General features: G+C 46.1%; 1 pseudogene; it reads left to right on the forward strand.

Moving 5' to 3' along the window:
• Positions 1 to 17,379, forward strand: part of LOC126266889 (odorant receptor Or2-like) — a 184,991-nt pseudogene that overhangs the window by 151,721 nt on the left and 15,891 nt on the right.

Genomic DNA, 17,379 nt, shown 5'->3' on the forward strand with positions numbered 1-17,379 from the left:
GCCAGTATGACCATGACGAACACACGGTTCCAATGTGCGTTCACCGCGATGTCGCCAAGGTGCTGTAAAAAGAATCTGGATTCATCCGAAAAAATGACGTCATTGCCATTCGTGCACGCAGGTTCGTCGTTGAGTACACCATCGTAAGCACTCCTGTATGTGATGCAGCGTCAAGGGTAACCGCAGCTATGGTCTCCGAGATGATAGTCCATGCTGCTGGAAACGTCGTCGAACTGTTCGTACAGATGGTTATTGTCTTGCAAACGTCCTCATCTGTTGACCCAGGGACCGAGACGTGGCTGCACGATCCGTCACAGCCATGCGGATAAGATGCCTGTCTACATCTACATCTACAACTCTTGAGTAGATATCTATCTCTTTAAGGAGTCAGCTGAAAATGACAAACATTTAGAGGCCTCAGTATCTTTCCTGCTTCGGATTTTTTTCTGTCCTATATATTTTATATATCTTATAATGTAAAACATCTACATCTACATCTACATCCATACTCCGCAAGCCAGCTGACGGTGTGTGGCGGAGGGTACCCTGAGTACCTCTATCGGTTCTCCCTTCTATTCCAGTCTCGTATGTTCGTGGAAAGAAGGATTGTCGGTATGCTTCTGTGTGGGCTCTAATCTCTCTGATTTCATCCTCATGGTCTCTTCGCCAGGTATACGTAGGAGGGAGCAATATACTGCTTGACTCTTCGGTGAAGGTATGTTCTCGAAACTTTAACAAAAGCCCGTACCGAGCTACTGAGCGTCTCTCCTGCAGCGTCTTCCACTGGAGTTAATCTATCATCTCCGTAACGCTTTCGCGGTTACTAAATGATCCTGTAACGAAGCGCACTGCTCTCCGTTGGATCTTCTCTATCTCTTCTATCAACCCTATCTGGTACGGATCCCACACTGTTGATCAGTATTCAAGCACTGGGCAAACGAGCGTACTGTAACCTATTTCCATTGTTTTCGGATTGCATTTCCTTAGGATTCTTCCAATAAATCTCAGTCTGGTATCTGCTTTACCGACGATCAACTTTATATGATCATTCCATTTTAAATCACTCCTAATGCGTACTCCCAGATAATTTATGGAATTAACTGCTTCCAGTTGCTGACCTGCTATTTTGTAGCTAAATGATAAGGGATCTACCTTTCTATGTATTCGCAGCACATTCAATTGCCATTCCCTGCACCATGCGTCAATTCGCTGCAGATCCTCCTGGATTTCAGTACAATTTTTCATTGTTGCAACCTCTCCATACACCACAGCATCATCTGCAAAAAGCCTCAGTGAACTTCCGATGTCATCCACCAGGTCATTTACGTATATTGTGAATAGCAACGGTCCTATGACACTCCCCTGCGGCACACCTGAAATCACTCTTACTTCAGAAGACTGCTCTCCATTGAGAATGACATGCTGCGTTCTGTTATATAGGAACTCCTCAATCCAATCACACAATTGGTCTGATAGTCCGTATGCTCTTACTTTGTTCATTAAATGACTGTGGGGAACTGTGTCAAACGCCTTGCGGAAGTCAAGAAACACGGCATCTACCTGTGAACCCGTGTCTATGGCCCTCTGAGTCTCGTGGACGAATAGCGCTAGCTGGGTTTCACACGACCGTCTTTTTCGAAACCCATGCTGATTCCTACAGAGCAGATTTCTAGTCTCCAGAAAAGTCATTATACTCGAACATAATACGTGCTCCAAAATTCTACAACTGATCGACGTTAGAGATAAAGGTCTATAGTTCTGCACATCGGTTCGACGTCCCTTCTTGAAAACGGGGATGAGCTGTGCCCTTTTCCAATCCTTTGCAACGCTTCGCTCTTCTAGAGACCTACGGTACACCGCTGCAAGAAGGGGGGAAAGTTCCTTCGCGTACCCTGTGTAAAATCGATCTGGTATCTCATCACGTCCAGCGGCCTTTCCTCTTTTGAGCGATTTTAATTGTTTCTCTATCCCTCTGTCGTCTATTTCGATATCTACCATTTTGTCATCTGTGCGACACTCTAGAGAAGGAACTACAGTGCAGTCTTCCTCTGTGAAACAGCTTTGGAAGAAGACATTTAGTATTTCGGCCCTTAGTCTGTCATCCTCTGTTTCAGTACCATTTTGGTCACAGTGTGTCTGGAAATTTTGATTTGATCCACCTACCGCTTTGACATAGGACCAAAATTTCTTAGGATTTTCTGCCAAGTCAGTACATAGAACTTTACTTTCGAATTCATTGAACGCCTCTCGCATAGCCCTCCTCACACTACATTTCGCTTCGCGTAATTTTTGTTTGTCTGCAAGGCTTTGGCTATGTTTATGTTTGCTGTGAAGTTCCCTTTGCTTCCGCAGCATCTCGACTGCTAGTAATACGAGGCCGTTGGGATCCACCACGGCGTTCCGTATTACCCTCCTGAACCCACCGATTACATATTCTGCTAACAGTCATTGGATCTCGACAAACGCGAGCAGCAATGTCGCGATACGATAAACCGCAATCACGATAGGTTACAATCCGACTTTTATCAAAGTCATAACGTGATGGTACGCATTTCTCCTCCTTGCACGAGGCATCACAACAACGTTTTAGCAGGCTATGCCAGTCAACTGCTGTTTGTGTATGAAAAATGAGTTGGAAACTTTCCTCATGTCAGAACGTTGTAGTTGTCGCCAACGGCGTCAACATTGTGTGGATGATCTGAAAAGCTAATCATTTGCATATCACAGCATCTTCTTCCTGTCGGTTAAATTTCGCTTCCGTAGCACATTATCTTCGTGGTGCAGCAATTTTAATGGCCAGTAGTGTATTATCCATATAAAATATAATACGAGGAATATATGATTAAGTTTGTGGGTAAGTGGGGATCTCCTTTTTTCATCTGTGATCTAACTTGTTTGAAGAGGGCTGCTATAAAATCCTATCGTGTGCCAACCTCTCCATCTGACAGCAGCACTTGCAACGTACGCCCTCAGTTATTTACTGGACGTATTCCAGTCTCTGTCTTCCTTTACCGTACCATGCGAGTTATTCCCGCACATCCTATCACGTGTCCTATTATCCTGTCTCTTCTTCTTGCCACTGTTTTCCATACATACCCCCCTCCCCCTCGCTGATTCTCCACTGAACTTACTCATTTCTCATCATATGAGAGCACTTATTTTTCAACATACTTCTGTAGCACCACATCTTAGATGCTTAAATTATATTCTGTTATGCTTTTCCCACATTCAGTATTTCACTAACATACAATACTGTGCTCTGAGTGTACATTCACAGGAACTTATTCTTCTATTTAAGGCCGATGTTTGATATAGTAGACTTCACTAGACCAACGATGCCCCTTTTTGCCAGTGCCACTCTGCTTTTTATATCCTCCTTGCTTCATCCTTCATGAGTTATTTTGGTGCCTAGACAGCAGAATTCCTTAACTTCATTAACATCGTGAGCACCTACTTCGGTGTCAAGTTTCTCGTTGTTCTCATTTCAGCTGCTTCTCATTACTTTAGTCTTTTTTTTATTTTCTCTCAATCCATATTTTGTAGTCATGAGACTGTTCATTCCGTTCAGCGTTTTCACTAACGATAGAAATATCCATCAGCGAATCTTATCACTGTTATCCTTTCAACCCGAATTTTAATCTAACTCTTGCGCTTTCCTTTTGTTCTGTCATTGCTTCATTCATGTACAAATCGATCACTAGGGGTGAAAATCTATGTCCCTGTCGTACACCCTTTGAATCAGAGAGATTGCTTCTTGTATATGTTTTATATTACCCGACTTTCGCCATAGCTTATCCATACTTTTACATACTTTTTCCACTTTCGCTTACTTCTGTTATCAACCGCAACTTCAGAACTACCTCTCTGGTCCCTTCACCTTTCCCGAGTCACTCCTTCCGACAGTAATTTCTTTTCGATTTCTTCACATTTTGCCTTGACTGTCCCTCACTTCTTATTTATTTCATTCCTCAGGGATTTATATTAATCTATTCCTGTTGCAAGCTCCCATATGACGACACTACTCGTTTTGTTTGCAGTTTGTTAACTCTGCCTGTCCATTCTACACTCCTGGAAATTGAAATAAGAACACCGTGAATTCATTGTCCCAGGAAGGTGAAACTTTATTGACACATTCCTGGGGTCAGATACATCACATGATCACACTGACAGAACCACAGGCACATAGACACAGGCAACAGAGCATGCACAATGTCGGCACTAGTACAGTGTATATCCACCTTTCGCAGCAATGCAGGCTGCTATTCTCCCATGGAGACGATCGTAGAGGTGCTGGATGTAGTCCTGTAGAACGGCTTGCTATGCCATTTCCACCTGGCGCCTCAGTTGGACCAGCGTTCGTGCTGGACGTGCACACCGCGGGAGACGACGCTTCATCTAGTCCCAAACATGCTCAATGGGGGACAGATCCGGAGATCTATCTGGCCAGGGTAGTTGACTTACACCTTCTAGAGCACGTTGGGTGGCACGGGATACATGCGGACGTGCATTGTCCTGTTGGAACAGCAAGTTCCCTTGCCGGTCTAGGAATGGTAGAACGATGGGTTCGATGACGGTTTGGATGTACCGTGCACTATTCAGTGTCCCCTCGACGATCACCAGAGGTGTACGGCCAGTGTAGGAGATCGCTCCCCACACCATGATGCCGGGTGTTGGCCCTGTGTGCCTCGGTCGTATGCAGTCCTGATTGTGGCTCTCACCTACACGGCGCCAAACACGGATACGACCATCATTGGTACCAAGGCAGAAGCGACTCTCATCGCAGAAGACGACACGTCTCCATTCGTCCCTCCATTCACGCCTGTCGCGACACCACTGGAGGCGGGCTGCACGATGTTGGGGCGTAAGCGGAAGACGGCCTAACGGTGTGCGGGACCGTAGCCCAGCTTCATGGAGACGGTTGCGAATGGTCCTCGCCGATACCCCAGGAGCAACAGTGTCCCTAATTTGCTGGGAAGTGGCGGTGCGGTCCCCTACGGCACTGCGTAGGATCCTACGGTCTTGGCGTGCATCCGTGCGTCGCTGCCGTCCGGTCCCAGGTCGACGGGCACGTGCACCTTCCGCCGACCACTGGCGACAACATCGATGTACTGTGGAGACCTCACGCCCCACGCGTGGAGCAATTCGGCGGTACGTCCACCCGGCCTCCCGCATGCCCACTATACGCCCTCGCTCAAAGTACGTCAACTGCACATACGGTACACGTCCACGCTGTCGCGGCATGCTACCAGTGTTAAAGACTGCGATGGAGCTCCGTATGCCACGGCAAACTGGCTGACACTGACGGCGGCGGTGCACAAATGCTGCGCAGCTAGCGCCATTCGACGGCCAACACCGCGGTTCCTGGTGTGTCTGCTGTGCCGTGCGTGTGATCATTGCTTGTGCAGTGTCCGGAGCAAGTATGGTGGTCTGACACACCGGTGTCAATGTGTTCTTTTTTCCATTTCCAGGAGTGTAAGTATACTCCTTATCACTGAATTTATAATGGCCGGCTAAGAAGGGATTTGCTTAATTCTGATAGCAGGAATTTTCGTCCTTTTTATATGGCGTGCTGTGATAAAAGATCTTGGACACACTCTTATTATCTTGTACGTAACCTTCTCTGACTATTACGCCCGTTAATAGACGAAGGTTTTGCCCACCTATATTTTGAGATCAATCTATCACCGAATAAACTTTATTCCCGGGTGTTCTTTTGCACCTACGGATATTTTATACGGTCGCAACTGATAAGGTAATAGGAATATGGGAGCAGGAAGAGACGACTGCGTGTTGGCCTGAACTAATCCTGTGCCAAGAACTTAAGATAAGGGTACCCTAAACGTAAGTGCTATTAACGTGACTCTTTCTTCAGGCGATAAACGGAAGTTGCTTTCAAATTATAAGCTATTTTTATATTTGATTAATCTGTTTGCATTTAATAGTTTGACAAAAATTCGTGACATTATTTGCGAAATTCTATTTCACAATATCTCACCTGAGAATTACAAGCCATGTTAGCTTCAATTTGTATAGTCCTATGGTGAAGGTAATGTTTTGGAGAGCACGTAGTCATTGTCCAATTTTGAAGGCAGACATTCACATGCACTAAATAATGAACACGGACAATTAAATATCGACAGCAATTTGGGAGAAGATTTTTTACCTCATGGATGGCATCGAGCACGATTTTGTGGCGGTATACTGCTAGCTTGAAGCGCTTGTAAACAAACGGACTCGTCTCACAAAACGCGCACTCGGTACAAATTTTGAAGAAAACATTCCGACATCGTCACAAGATAATTTACAAATGTTCATCAATAATAAAAGGCAAGCTGTAACATTTCTTACTAAGTTTAATGGAGATTTAGATTTGAAGTTATGGACCGCTTGGTCGCACCTAATGTAAATCACATTTTTAGATTACTCTATATCCCATTAATTCGACTAAAAATCGTAATCGGTCCCTAAATAATCATCACTGAAATATCTATCAAAAGGAAACTGTTGAGTTTAACACATAAGTAAAATTCAAATACCTTTGTCCCGTATTCGACACAGCCGTTCTGCGGGAACGTCCGGTCGCTCATTTGTCGTCAAACACTCCTCGCTACCTATGGCCGTGTGGAGCCTTCTCAGAGAGGCCCGAGGTGGTAGGGAAGCCCGTGACCAACCCCTATTGGGAAAACGTTTTAGCTGTTACACATCTTTGGCCCAAATCCTCGTGTTCCTGCTCTTTGCCTTCCACTGTCAGCATTTAAGTTGGTAAAATATTCACAAACCCACCACTTCTCTGGTTCGTCTGCTACCACATTCAAAACATTCATACATGACCACACACTTCAAGGAGGGGTGAAAAAAAGGCAATGAAGGACACAGGACGTGCACATTCGAATGAAAATAAAATACGTTGACCCATAATTACTCCATAGACATGTGCTATTTGGAGCTGAGATTACTCCACAGTTAATTAATTACGTAAAAGATGAATTTTTGCTGATAATTGCGTATCAGATAGTATGAATATATATTGGAGCACTGATTTTAGTCATGGAACTGCACCAATTGTGATGTTGCATCACCTGTAGAAACAAAAAATAGATAGGGACTATACTTCCAATGTAAGGATTATCCCACACTTTTTCTTTTAAAAAAAATTTATTCTTAGACTAACTGTGGTCACAGAATAGTCATTACAATCGAGCTTGTGACACAATTCTTTTCACATACAGTCAAATTGTCCTCAGGTGAGGTTAAATTTCACTACATGTAACAAATAATAATTTGCCACCAAAGCGGTTTAAAATGAATAACATGAACATATATTCGGAGATATTCCTGGTTTTAATACCACAGTTAACAAAACATACTATCAGTCATTTATTTGGTATTGGTTAATATTTATCCTAAAGCGAAATTAAATTTAAATGTACAGCAGACAGTTCTCAAAAGTGTAGTTCCATTGAATTTTAAGATATTTAAATACATAATAGTCAGTGAAATAGGAGCTAAGAATCGAACATTTTCTGCAACATCTTGTTGTGGCATGGTTCCCTACCCGTATTTAAAATTACTATGACTCGCACCACACATAAAATATTACACAGTTTAATCTGGTTGCGACTGGAATTCAATGCAAACTCAATAAACTTGTTGTAATTGGGATTCACAGACATAAAAATGTTTTTGAAGGACATCATCTTTATCCCAGTGACCGTTATAAGTTTTCATTGCACTATTGCAATTTCGGCCTTACGCCATTATCAAGTGCTGCTGAAAAATACTGAATATTTAAAAATATATTTTACAGATTCATTATCTCGACGTTGCACCGATTATACAAAACATTTCAACTATGTAGCCATTTTACTTACATACTATGGCTTTAAGCCATGTCAACGTAATGTAAGCAGACACATTTGCATATCTTCTTTTTCCGTTATTTTGTTATTTTAAAACCTTGTACAAAAAGTAGGCTGGCAGCTGCCTATCTATGCCACTCTCCAAAATGGTTCAAATGGCTCTGAGCACTATGGGACTCAACTGCTGTGATCATTAGTCCCCTAGAACCTAGAACTACATAAACCTAACTAACCTAAGGACATCACATGCATCCATGCCCGAGGCAGGATTCGAACCTGCGACTGTAACAGTCGCACGGTTCTGGACTGCGCGACTAGAACTGCGAGACCACCGGGCCGGCTACGCCACTCTTCGACCATATAAAAACAGAGAACAGATAACATTTATACAGATATACAGAAAATATTAATATGATAAAACAGGTGACACACATAATGAGAATAACGAAGTCATTTAAACTGAAGACACTGAATTGTATAAGCAAGTGCAATCGTCTATGAAGGCACAATGAGTGCACTGTCGAATGATGGAGGACACTGAAGAGACACAAGTGCACAGGAACGGAGAAAAACTGTACAGAAGACACTGACGATGATCTTCAACGCACATCACGCACTACTGCACGACAAAAATGGGGGAGGGGAGTCTGCCACAGGGAATAGGGGAGGGTAGGAGGGAGGTGGGGGGGACGCCAGTGAGAGAGAAGAATTGAGGGGAGGGGAGAGGTTAGGTTTGGGTGTGGAAGCCGAAGGGGGGTGGTAAGGGAGAGAGGAGAGGGAAGGAAGTTAGGAGGGAGAGAAAGGAAAGAGGGAGCCCTGGAGGAAAACTTAGGAGGAGGAAGGGGAGGACTGAATCTGGTAGGAGGGGTAGATGGAGGTGACGAGGGCATCATCCAGGAGGGGGGGGGGGGGGGGGGGTTGGCGGAAGCCACCTTCGACAAGGGTATGCAGGATGGTAAGATGGAGAGCGGGTGGGATGCAAGAGTACAGATGCGGCAGCAGATTGCTGTGGGAAAGGACAGGAGAGACAAGTGGGTGAGGGTGATCAAGTTTACAGGAGGTGTAAAGGATCCGTATCCATTCAAGTAAGAGGAGGAGGTGTGGGAAAGGAATTAAGTCATAGAGGAGCTGCGTGGGGGGGGGGGGGGGGCGGATGCGACAGGCGAGGCAAAGCACATGGCATTCCAGGATTTGAAGGGACTTGTAGTAGATAGGAGGGGCAGAGATCCAGGTGGGATGTACAGCCCTGACAGTATTACACACTGTACCTAAAGGAAGAGTTATGAGCGTCCTTGAAGACATGGAAATATAGAAGCTTCTCGAAAATGATCCTGATAATTTTCTAAATGACCAAACCAACTTGAGAAACAAACAATTCCTAGTTAATTTTTACTCGATCTTACGATGAACACGCTAATAGAAGCTCAGACTTAGGCTCAGGTTAACGTATTAATTCAGAGTACTATGAATTTAATACAATGACGAATATCAATGCAGTGTAGTATGAATTTTATAAAATAACAAACTCCCATCAAAACGATATTGTACAGTTTTTTACGATTTAGTATATTGTTTACTCTTCAGTGCCAGTAGCGCGTTTTATGTGATTGACATAGAGAAAATATTCTATATTGTATTTTCATATTACTTTCGTTTGCTACGTCGATGATCAATTTACACTCCTGGAAATGGAAAAAAGAACACATTGACACCGGTGTGTCAGACCCACCATACTTGCTCCGGACACTGCGAGAGGGCTGTACAAGCAATGATCACACGCACGGCACAGCAGACACACCAGGAACCGCGGTGTTGGCCGTCGAATGGCGCTAGCTGCGCAGCATTTGTGCATCACCGCCGTCAGTGTCAGCCAGTTTGCCGTGGCATACGGAGCTCCATCGCAGTCTTTAACACTGGTAGCATGCCGCGACAACGAGGATGTGAACCGTATGTGCAGTTGACGGACTTTGAGCGAGGGCATATAGTGGGCATGCGGGACGCCGGGTGGACGTACCGCCGAATTGCTCAACACGTGGGGCGTGAGGTCTCCACAGTACATCGATGTTGTCGCCAGTGGTCGGCGGAAGGTGCACGTGCCCGTCGACCTGGGACCGGACCGCAGCGACGCACGGATGCACGCCAAGACCGTAGGATCCCACGCAGTGCCGTAGGGGACCGCACCGCCACTTCCCAGCAAATTAGGGACACTGTTGCTCCTGGGGTATCGGCGAGGACCATTCGCAACCGTCTCCATGAAGCTGGGCTACGGTCCCGCACACCGTTAGGCCGTCTTCCGCTCACGCCCCAACATCGTGCAGCCCACCTCCAGTGGTGTCGCGACAGGCGTGAATGGAGGGACGAATGGAGCACCAGCGATGAGAGTTGCTTCTGCCTTGGTGCCAATGATGGTCGTATGCGTGTTTGGCGCCGTGCAGGTGAACGCCACAATCAGGACTGCATACGACCGAGGCACACAGGGCCAACACCCAGCATCATGGTATAGGGAGCGATCTCCTACACTGGCCGTACACCTCTGGTGATCGTCGAGGGGACACTGAATAGTGCACGGTACATCCAAACCGTCATCGAACCCATCGTTCTACCATTCCTAGACCGGCAAGGGAACTTGCTGTTCCAAAAGGACAATGCACGTCCACATGTATCCCCTGCCACCCAACGTGCTCTAGAAGGTGTAAGTCAACTACCCTGGCCAGCAAGATCTCCGGATCTCTCCCCCATTGAGCATGTTTGGGACTGGATGAAGCGTCATCTCACGCGGTGTGCACGTCCAGCGCGAACGCTGGTCCAACTGAGGCGCCAGGTGGAAATGGCATGGCAAGCCGTTCCACAGGACTACATGCAGCATCTCTATGATCGTCTCCATGGGAGAATAGCAGCCTGCATTGCTGCGAAAGGTGGATATACACTGTACTAGTGCCGACATTGTGCATGCTCTGTTGCCTGTGTCTATGTGCCTGTGGTTCTGTCAGTGTGATCATGTGATGTATCTGACCCCAGGAATGTGTCAATAAAGTTTCCCCTTCCTGGGACAATGAATTCACGATGTTCTTATTTCAATTTCCAGGAGTGTATGTACTGAAAATGTAAAGCTAACAAAATGTTACGCCAGCTGTGTTGGATTTGAGCGAGGGTGGTTCCATGAGAGCGGGCTATTGATTCGGTAGCACATGAGGTACTGTGTGACATCTCACTATCTCTGTCAGTTTGGTTATATAACGTCAATACAATAAACATACGAGGTAATAATATACAAATTTAAGTGCAAGACTTAGCAAAAAAAGATTACCTACAGTTATGCGTACGAAGTTTAACCCTTATGTATGTAATTCGACATATAATCCTCACGTTTATTCATGATGTTTTAAAAATACGTCCCATAAGATTTTATGTATAACGAGGTATAACACTTGTGTATGTAATTCGATGTGTAATTCTCTCTTTTATGTATGATGGTTTAACAATAAGTCATATAATATTTTATAGCAGACTATATAATTGTGCATTGAGGGCATACTCTTTGCTTCTTAGTACAGTTGTTGAGCTGCAATGGCGCTCCACATATAGCAAAATAATATCTGTAAACCGTTTATGCGCCGAAACGGTTATCAGTAGCCTGCAAACAGTAGACTGCGGCTGTGATCTAATGCATTTGTGACTGTGAATAGGGGAGGGTAGGAGGGAGGTGGGAGGACGCCATTGGGAGAGAAGAAATGAGGGGAGGGGTGAGGGTAGGTTTGGGTGTGGAAGCCCAGGGGGGGGGGAGGAAGGGAGAGAGGAGAGGGAAGGAAGTTAGGAGGGAGAGAAGGGAAAGAGGGAGCCCTGGAGGAAAATTCAGGAGGAGGAAGGGGAGAACTGAATCTGGTAGGAGGGGTAGATGGAGGTGACGAGGGCATCATCCAGGAGTGGGGGTTGGCAGAGGCCACCTTCGACAAGGGCATGCAGGGTGGTAAGATGGAGAGCGTGTGGGATGCAGAAGTACAGATGGTATAACGAACATGTGCACTTACAGATTATTTTGTTTTACGATGTTAGATTACATGTGCTTGCACTGTGTAACAACATCACAAGTGTGTTTAACACTATTAACAACGACATACAAACCTTGATCTTTTTGCTGCATGGTGTAACCAGTGGCTCCTGAAAATCAATCCCTCCAAGACCCAGGCAACCATCGTAGGTGCCCGCATCTCATGGTCGTGCATTAGCGTTCTCGCTTCCCACGCCCGGGTTCGATTCCCGTCGGGGTGAGGGATTTTCTCTGCCTCGTGATGGCTGGGTGTTGTGTGATGTCCTTAGGTTAGTTAGGTTTAAGTAGTTCTAAGTTCTAGGGGACTTATGACCATAGATGTTAAGTCTCATAGTGCTCAGAGCCATTTGAACCAATCATCGTAGGTCATACCACTCGCTCCTTCCAGCTCCTTGACGTCTCCTTTACTATCTGCACCCATCCTCTCCGCCTCTCCCCCATCTTCACCTATCTTGGCCTCACAATTGACCGTCAACTTACCTGCATCCTCATCTCTGCTCTGTCCCATCCAAAGCCCACAACTCCTCTCTGGCTGGACATTGGGTTGAAGCCCTCTACCATTCTCCACACCTACAAATCCTCTGTTATGCCAGTCCCACCTGGATATCCGCCTCCCCCCTCCCCAAATTCTAAAAGTGCCTCCAGATCCTCGAGCGCCATGCACTCCACCTCGCCTTCCATACACACCTCCCATCCCCCATGCGTATCCTCCACGACCTGATTCCTTTCCCCCATTTGCTCCTTTTCCTCAAATATATCCATGTCCTCTACACTTCCCTCTGCCTTGATCCTCCTCATCCCCTGGTTGCTCCTCCTCTCCAACCCCCACCCCTGCTGCGCCTTGTGGCCCCCCTACCCTCCACCTCTACACCCTTCATCTCCTTTCCCAAGATGGCTTCTGTCGACTCCCCCTCCCGGATAATGCCCTTTCTCCCTCCATTTATACTTCATATCAACTCTGGTCCTCACCTTCCCCTCCCTTCATCTTCTCCCTTCCGTCCCTTCCCTGCCTACCCTCTCTCTGCCTCCCTTCTCACCCCTGAATCCTTTTGAATTCGCCTCTCACGTCTGCCCTGCCACGCACTCTTATGAGTACACTCCCTCCATCAGGTCCTCCCCCCACTTCGTTTTCCATCTCAGTTCCCCTTTTTCTTTCATTCAATCTGCCCTTGGCGTACATTTTAGTGCAGTGTTTTAAGTGAGTGTTCAGTGTTGTGGTTCTTTTCCGAAGTGTTGCGAAAAGAATCATCCTGTCGCTGGGTGCGATTTTTATACCTCTTGCGGACAGAAGCCAGACTGGCACCGTGTTTTTTTAATTATCTGTCTACTGTTTTACCTGTCTGCTTCCTGTGTATTTTACTAGCATCACAACTTTGTTTCATTGTTTACCTTAATCAATTTTCCGCCATTTTATAATTTGTCACCGTTTTTATCGCCTGCTTTTATTGTTTATTAACTTCTTCTTCTGGTTTAAAAATTCTGTAGGCTGAAGAGCGGCGTACTAAGCTGCTGTCAAGCCCACGCCCTTTGGGGGAATCGAAACTCAATAAAGGACAAAAAAAAAAAAAAGACATACAAATCCCTCCATCAGCTTCCCCCATTTTTTCCTGTCGTCTCCTCCCCCCATTTTTCTCCTTCATCGGTCCGGGTCCTCCCCCACGCCCCTCCCCCTCCCCATCTGCCACCATGTCGCCTCTATAGTGCTGTTTTAAGTGAGTGCTCAGTGTTGTGCGTCCTTCAGTGTTGTGCGTCCGATGTCATTGTTGCGAACAGCCACCATACTGTTGCTAGTTGTGTTTTTATCTCATGCGAACAGAAACCAGACTGTCGCCGTGTTTTTTAATAGTGCATGTCTCCTTCCTGTGTTTCTTCATCCGCATCGTCAACGCCGTGTTTTTGTTTTTTACGTTCCGCGACTTTACGCCATTTTGCTGTTATTAACAAAGTCACCGTTTTATCTCCTTTTTATATTGTTTGTTCTCTCACCATTGTTTGTTTAATTTCTCTTTCGGCTGTAGAGCTGTGTATTAAGCGGCTGTCAGAACACCCCTCCCCAGGTGGGGGAACCTAAAATCAATACAGAGAAAAGCTGGCAGCTTACAGTATGTTGACATGGCTTAAGGCATGTAAGAAAGATGGCTACACAGTTAATATCTTTTATCACAGCATGCCGTATAAAAAGTAGGAAAATTCCTGCTATCAAAACTAAGCAACTCCCTTCTTAGTCTGCCATTATAAATTCAATAATAGTGAGTATATATAGAACAGACAGGCAGAGTTAACGAACTGCAAACAAAACGAGTAGTGTCGTCATAAGGGAGCTTGGATGTGGTCGACCCTTAGCCAGGATTTTCATTCGAACTCGGGTGTCTTCCGACTGCGCAGTCAGTAGTGATAGAATGTGCTAATGAGACCTCTTTTTCAGGCATCCACAATTCTGTTTTGTGTCGTCTTACAGCGTTGACAACGACGTTGAAGCCACGGCGTTGCTGATGCAACAGATACCGTGCTCGTGTACGGTGGTGCACAAAAGAACACACCAGCGGGCTCCAGCCCTCCCAGCAGGCGGCGGTCGGGCGGCGCGAGTAGAAGGCGAGCAGCCAGTATTCGCGGTTACCGCTGGTACCGACAATGATATCTTAGGAGGAATTCTTTAACTCGGGCAAGAACAAAACCGTCACTTGGAGCAACAGGAACAAAGTTCGGATGAACAGAAACGAGTTTCGGAAGATTTAACTAACAAAATTGGTGCCATAGCAGAAGACTTGAATAAACGGTTCGATAGGCAGGAAGAAAGATTTGCGGAACAAACAAAAAAGTTTGAACTCGAAACCCGCGTGAATGCCTTGGTGACAAAGAACCAATCAAGTAAGCATAAGTAAGTCGGTAAAATACGAGAAGATATGGAGGAAATATCGAGCGAATAAAAAATCTAATCGTAGCTATTCGAAGCGACTTGCAAGGACGCTCTGAGATTGCAGTAAATCCATAACAAGTTAAAGAGGCCACAGAACGCGTATGTGAAGAGCACTAGGAAACTGTAAGGGCACATGTCACGCAGAAAGTAGACGTTCTGATTTTGACAGTCGAAACTGCGTCTGAGTGGAGAGAAAATGAATTTGATAGGACACTCCCTGTTGCTTAAATGACAGCGAAGAGGTGCACTATTATGCTTTAAACAGACGCAGAACGACATAAATAAAAAAAACCGTGTGTTGCTAAATCACTTGATGCAAGTGAATGTGCGCGATGGAGCCAGGCGCGAAAACGTAATAGATGGGGAAACGGGCACAAACCGAAGTCAAGAACATGACGAACTCCATCATATGGAAGCGCTCGTGTACAATCTCCGGAGAACAGACATGCAGGTCCGAGTTCCGTTAACAAAACTACGGTCACGACAACAGAAGACGAAATCTGTCGGAAACATTTCGGTACTGAAATACTCGGTATTCCCAGACCCAAATACTTTGCAAAACCGCCGAATTTAGATTTCACAATGTGATAACACCCTAACTACATCTTGGGGGGGGGGGGGGGGGGAGGGGAGCTGTTACAAATGAAGTTCGTGTATAACCACGTCTGAGACAAAGCAGCTGTTACAAGAATTTTCATGGGAATCCAGTGTTAAATTCCAGCAGCATTTGTCTTAGAAAGGGATTCACACCAATACCCCAACAATTTTGACCAGACACTTCCAGTAGGTCAGCAGCCGTGCTATGGGGAGGCAACAACATGACGGTAGCGGGAGTGTCATAGGGAGACGTCTTTTTGTAGCCGATCTTAGGTCCGCCTTATTTAACGCTGCTACGTCTCCTCGGCGAAAAGGGCCTTCTACTGGGTTTCCCTACGACGTAGGTTCTCGTCTGTCTTACTCGCACACTACAGCACTTAGGCCTCAACAGACAATAGACGCCTGTGAGTTTCCCTATCTCGTGGTGAATCTGTGCCTTGCACAACAGGGTTGACTCTTTCGGCCAAATACTTAAATGACAGAGTATGCTCGTTAACTCACAAAAACGACTATGTTTTTGCGATGGCGATGCAATTACTGTGTCCCAGGAGCAAGGTGAACGGAAGAAAGTTACAGCAAGATATCAGTTTTGTCTTGCAGAAAGAGTGCTGGACATCCAGAAGATGTTCGATGGTCACACCCCAGCAGTATGCAAGCAACAGTCTACGAGAAACGCACTTCCAGGAGGACTCCAACAGTGTCTTACTGACACTTGCTGTGGGACAGCACACGTGAAATGGAGACGCGATTCCTTAAGGCCAAGGCGTCTGCAGAATGATTGTAGTAGTCTGACGGCGAAGGAACTTCTGCCGGCCGCGGTGGTCTCGCGGTTCTAGGCGCACAGTCCGGAACCGTGCGACTGCTACGGTCGCAGGTTCGAATCCTGCCTCGGGCATGGATGTGTGTGATGTCCTTAGGTTAGTTAGGTTTAAGTAGTTCTAAGTTCTAGGGGACTAATGACCACAGCAGTTGAGTCCCATAGTGCTCAGAGCCATTTGAACCATTTGAAGGAACTTCTGTGTGTTAGTGTAAATCTCAGAGAGCGAGGGCTAAAGTAAGCCCCCCCCCCCAGCTGTACTTCTGTTACACGCCACTGGAGAAACAGATGAGGTTCCATGGTGAGACAGTAGCCGAATGCCAACGTCTGTATCACAGTTATACACCGGCATTATGTCTACAACAGTGTCATCGAGACATATGCAATGGGGCAGCACCAGCCTGATGGAGAGGCAGTTCCTTGGGGGCAGCATTAAATTACAGCAGCATTCCCATAGAAAGACATCGAATAAATTTCCAACAATGTCGATGAGACATCTCACTTTCCAACAATGTCAATGAGACACTTGCAGTAGGCCAGCAACCGTGGAATGCAGCAGCATAACTGAGCGCCTGCACAATAATACGACGTCTGCAGAATGGCAACTGCATTGCAATGGCGATGAGATTACTTTGTCCCACGAGCAATGCGATGGGGAGAGAATAACAGAAAGCCGTCAGCTTTGTGTCGCCGAAAGTGTGCTGGACACCCAGGAGAGTTTCCATGGTTTGACCCAAGCCCAGACCAGCAGCAATATATCAGAAATAAAATTGCAGAATGATTGCAGCCGCGTGACTGAGACTCTTGCAGGACACCCAGCATCTGTCTAATGGATAGGCAGTTCCTGGGGGGCAGAACTGCTGTCATTATGAGGCATCTGCAGAATGCCTGTGGTAGTACAAATGCAAAGCGATTTATGTGTCTGAGGGTGTGAGGGTTACAGTAAGTCGACAGCTGTGCCCCGATAACAAACTACAGGACACCCAGAAGAGGATCCTTTGTGTGACCGTAGCCAAAAGCCAGCGGCAGTATCATGGATATTCACTAGCAGAATGACTCGAAAGGTGTCATCTATACATAAGTAGTAGGTCATGACCCGTCTGTGGAGAGGAAATTCCGTCAGGGTAGTATTACCGACAAG

This window comes from Schistocerca gregaria, chromosome 4 (genome assembly GCF_023897955.1).
Source record: "Schistocerca gregaria isolate iqSchGreg1 chromosome 4, iqSchGreg1.2, whole genome shotgun sequence".
Taxonomy (NCBI): domain Eukaryota; kingdom Metazoa; phylum Arthropoda; class Insecta; order Orthoptera; family Acrididae; genus Schistocerca; species Schistocerca gregaria.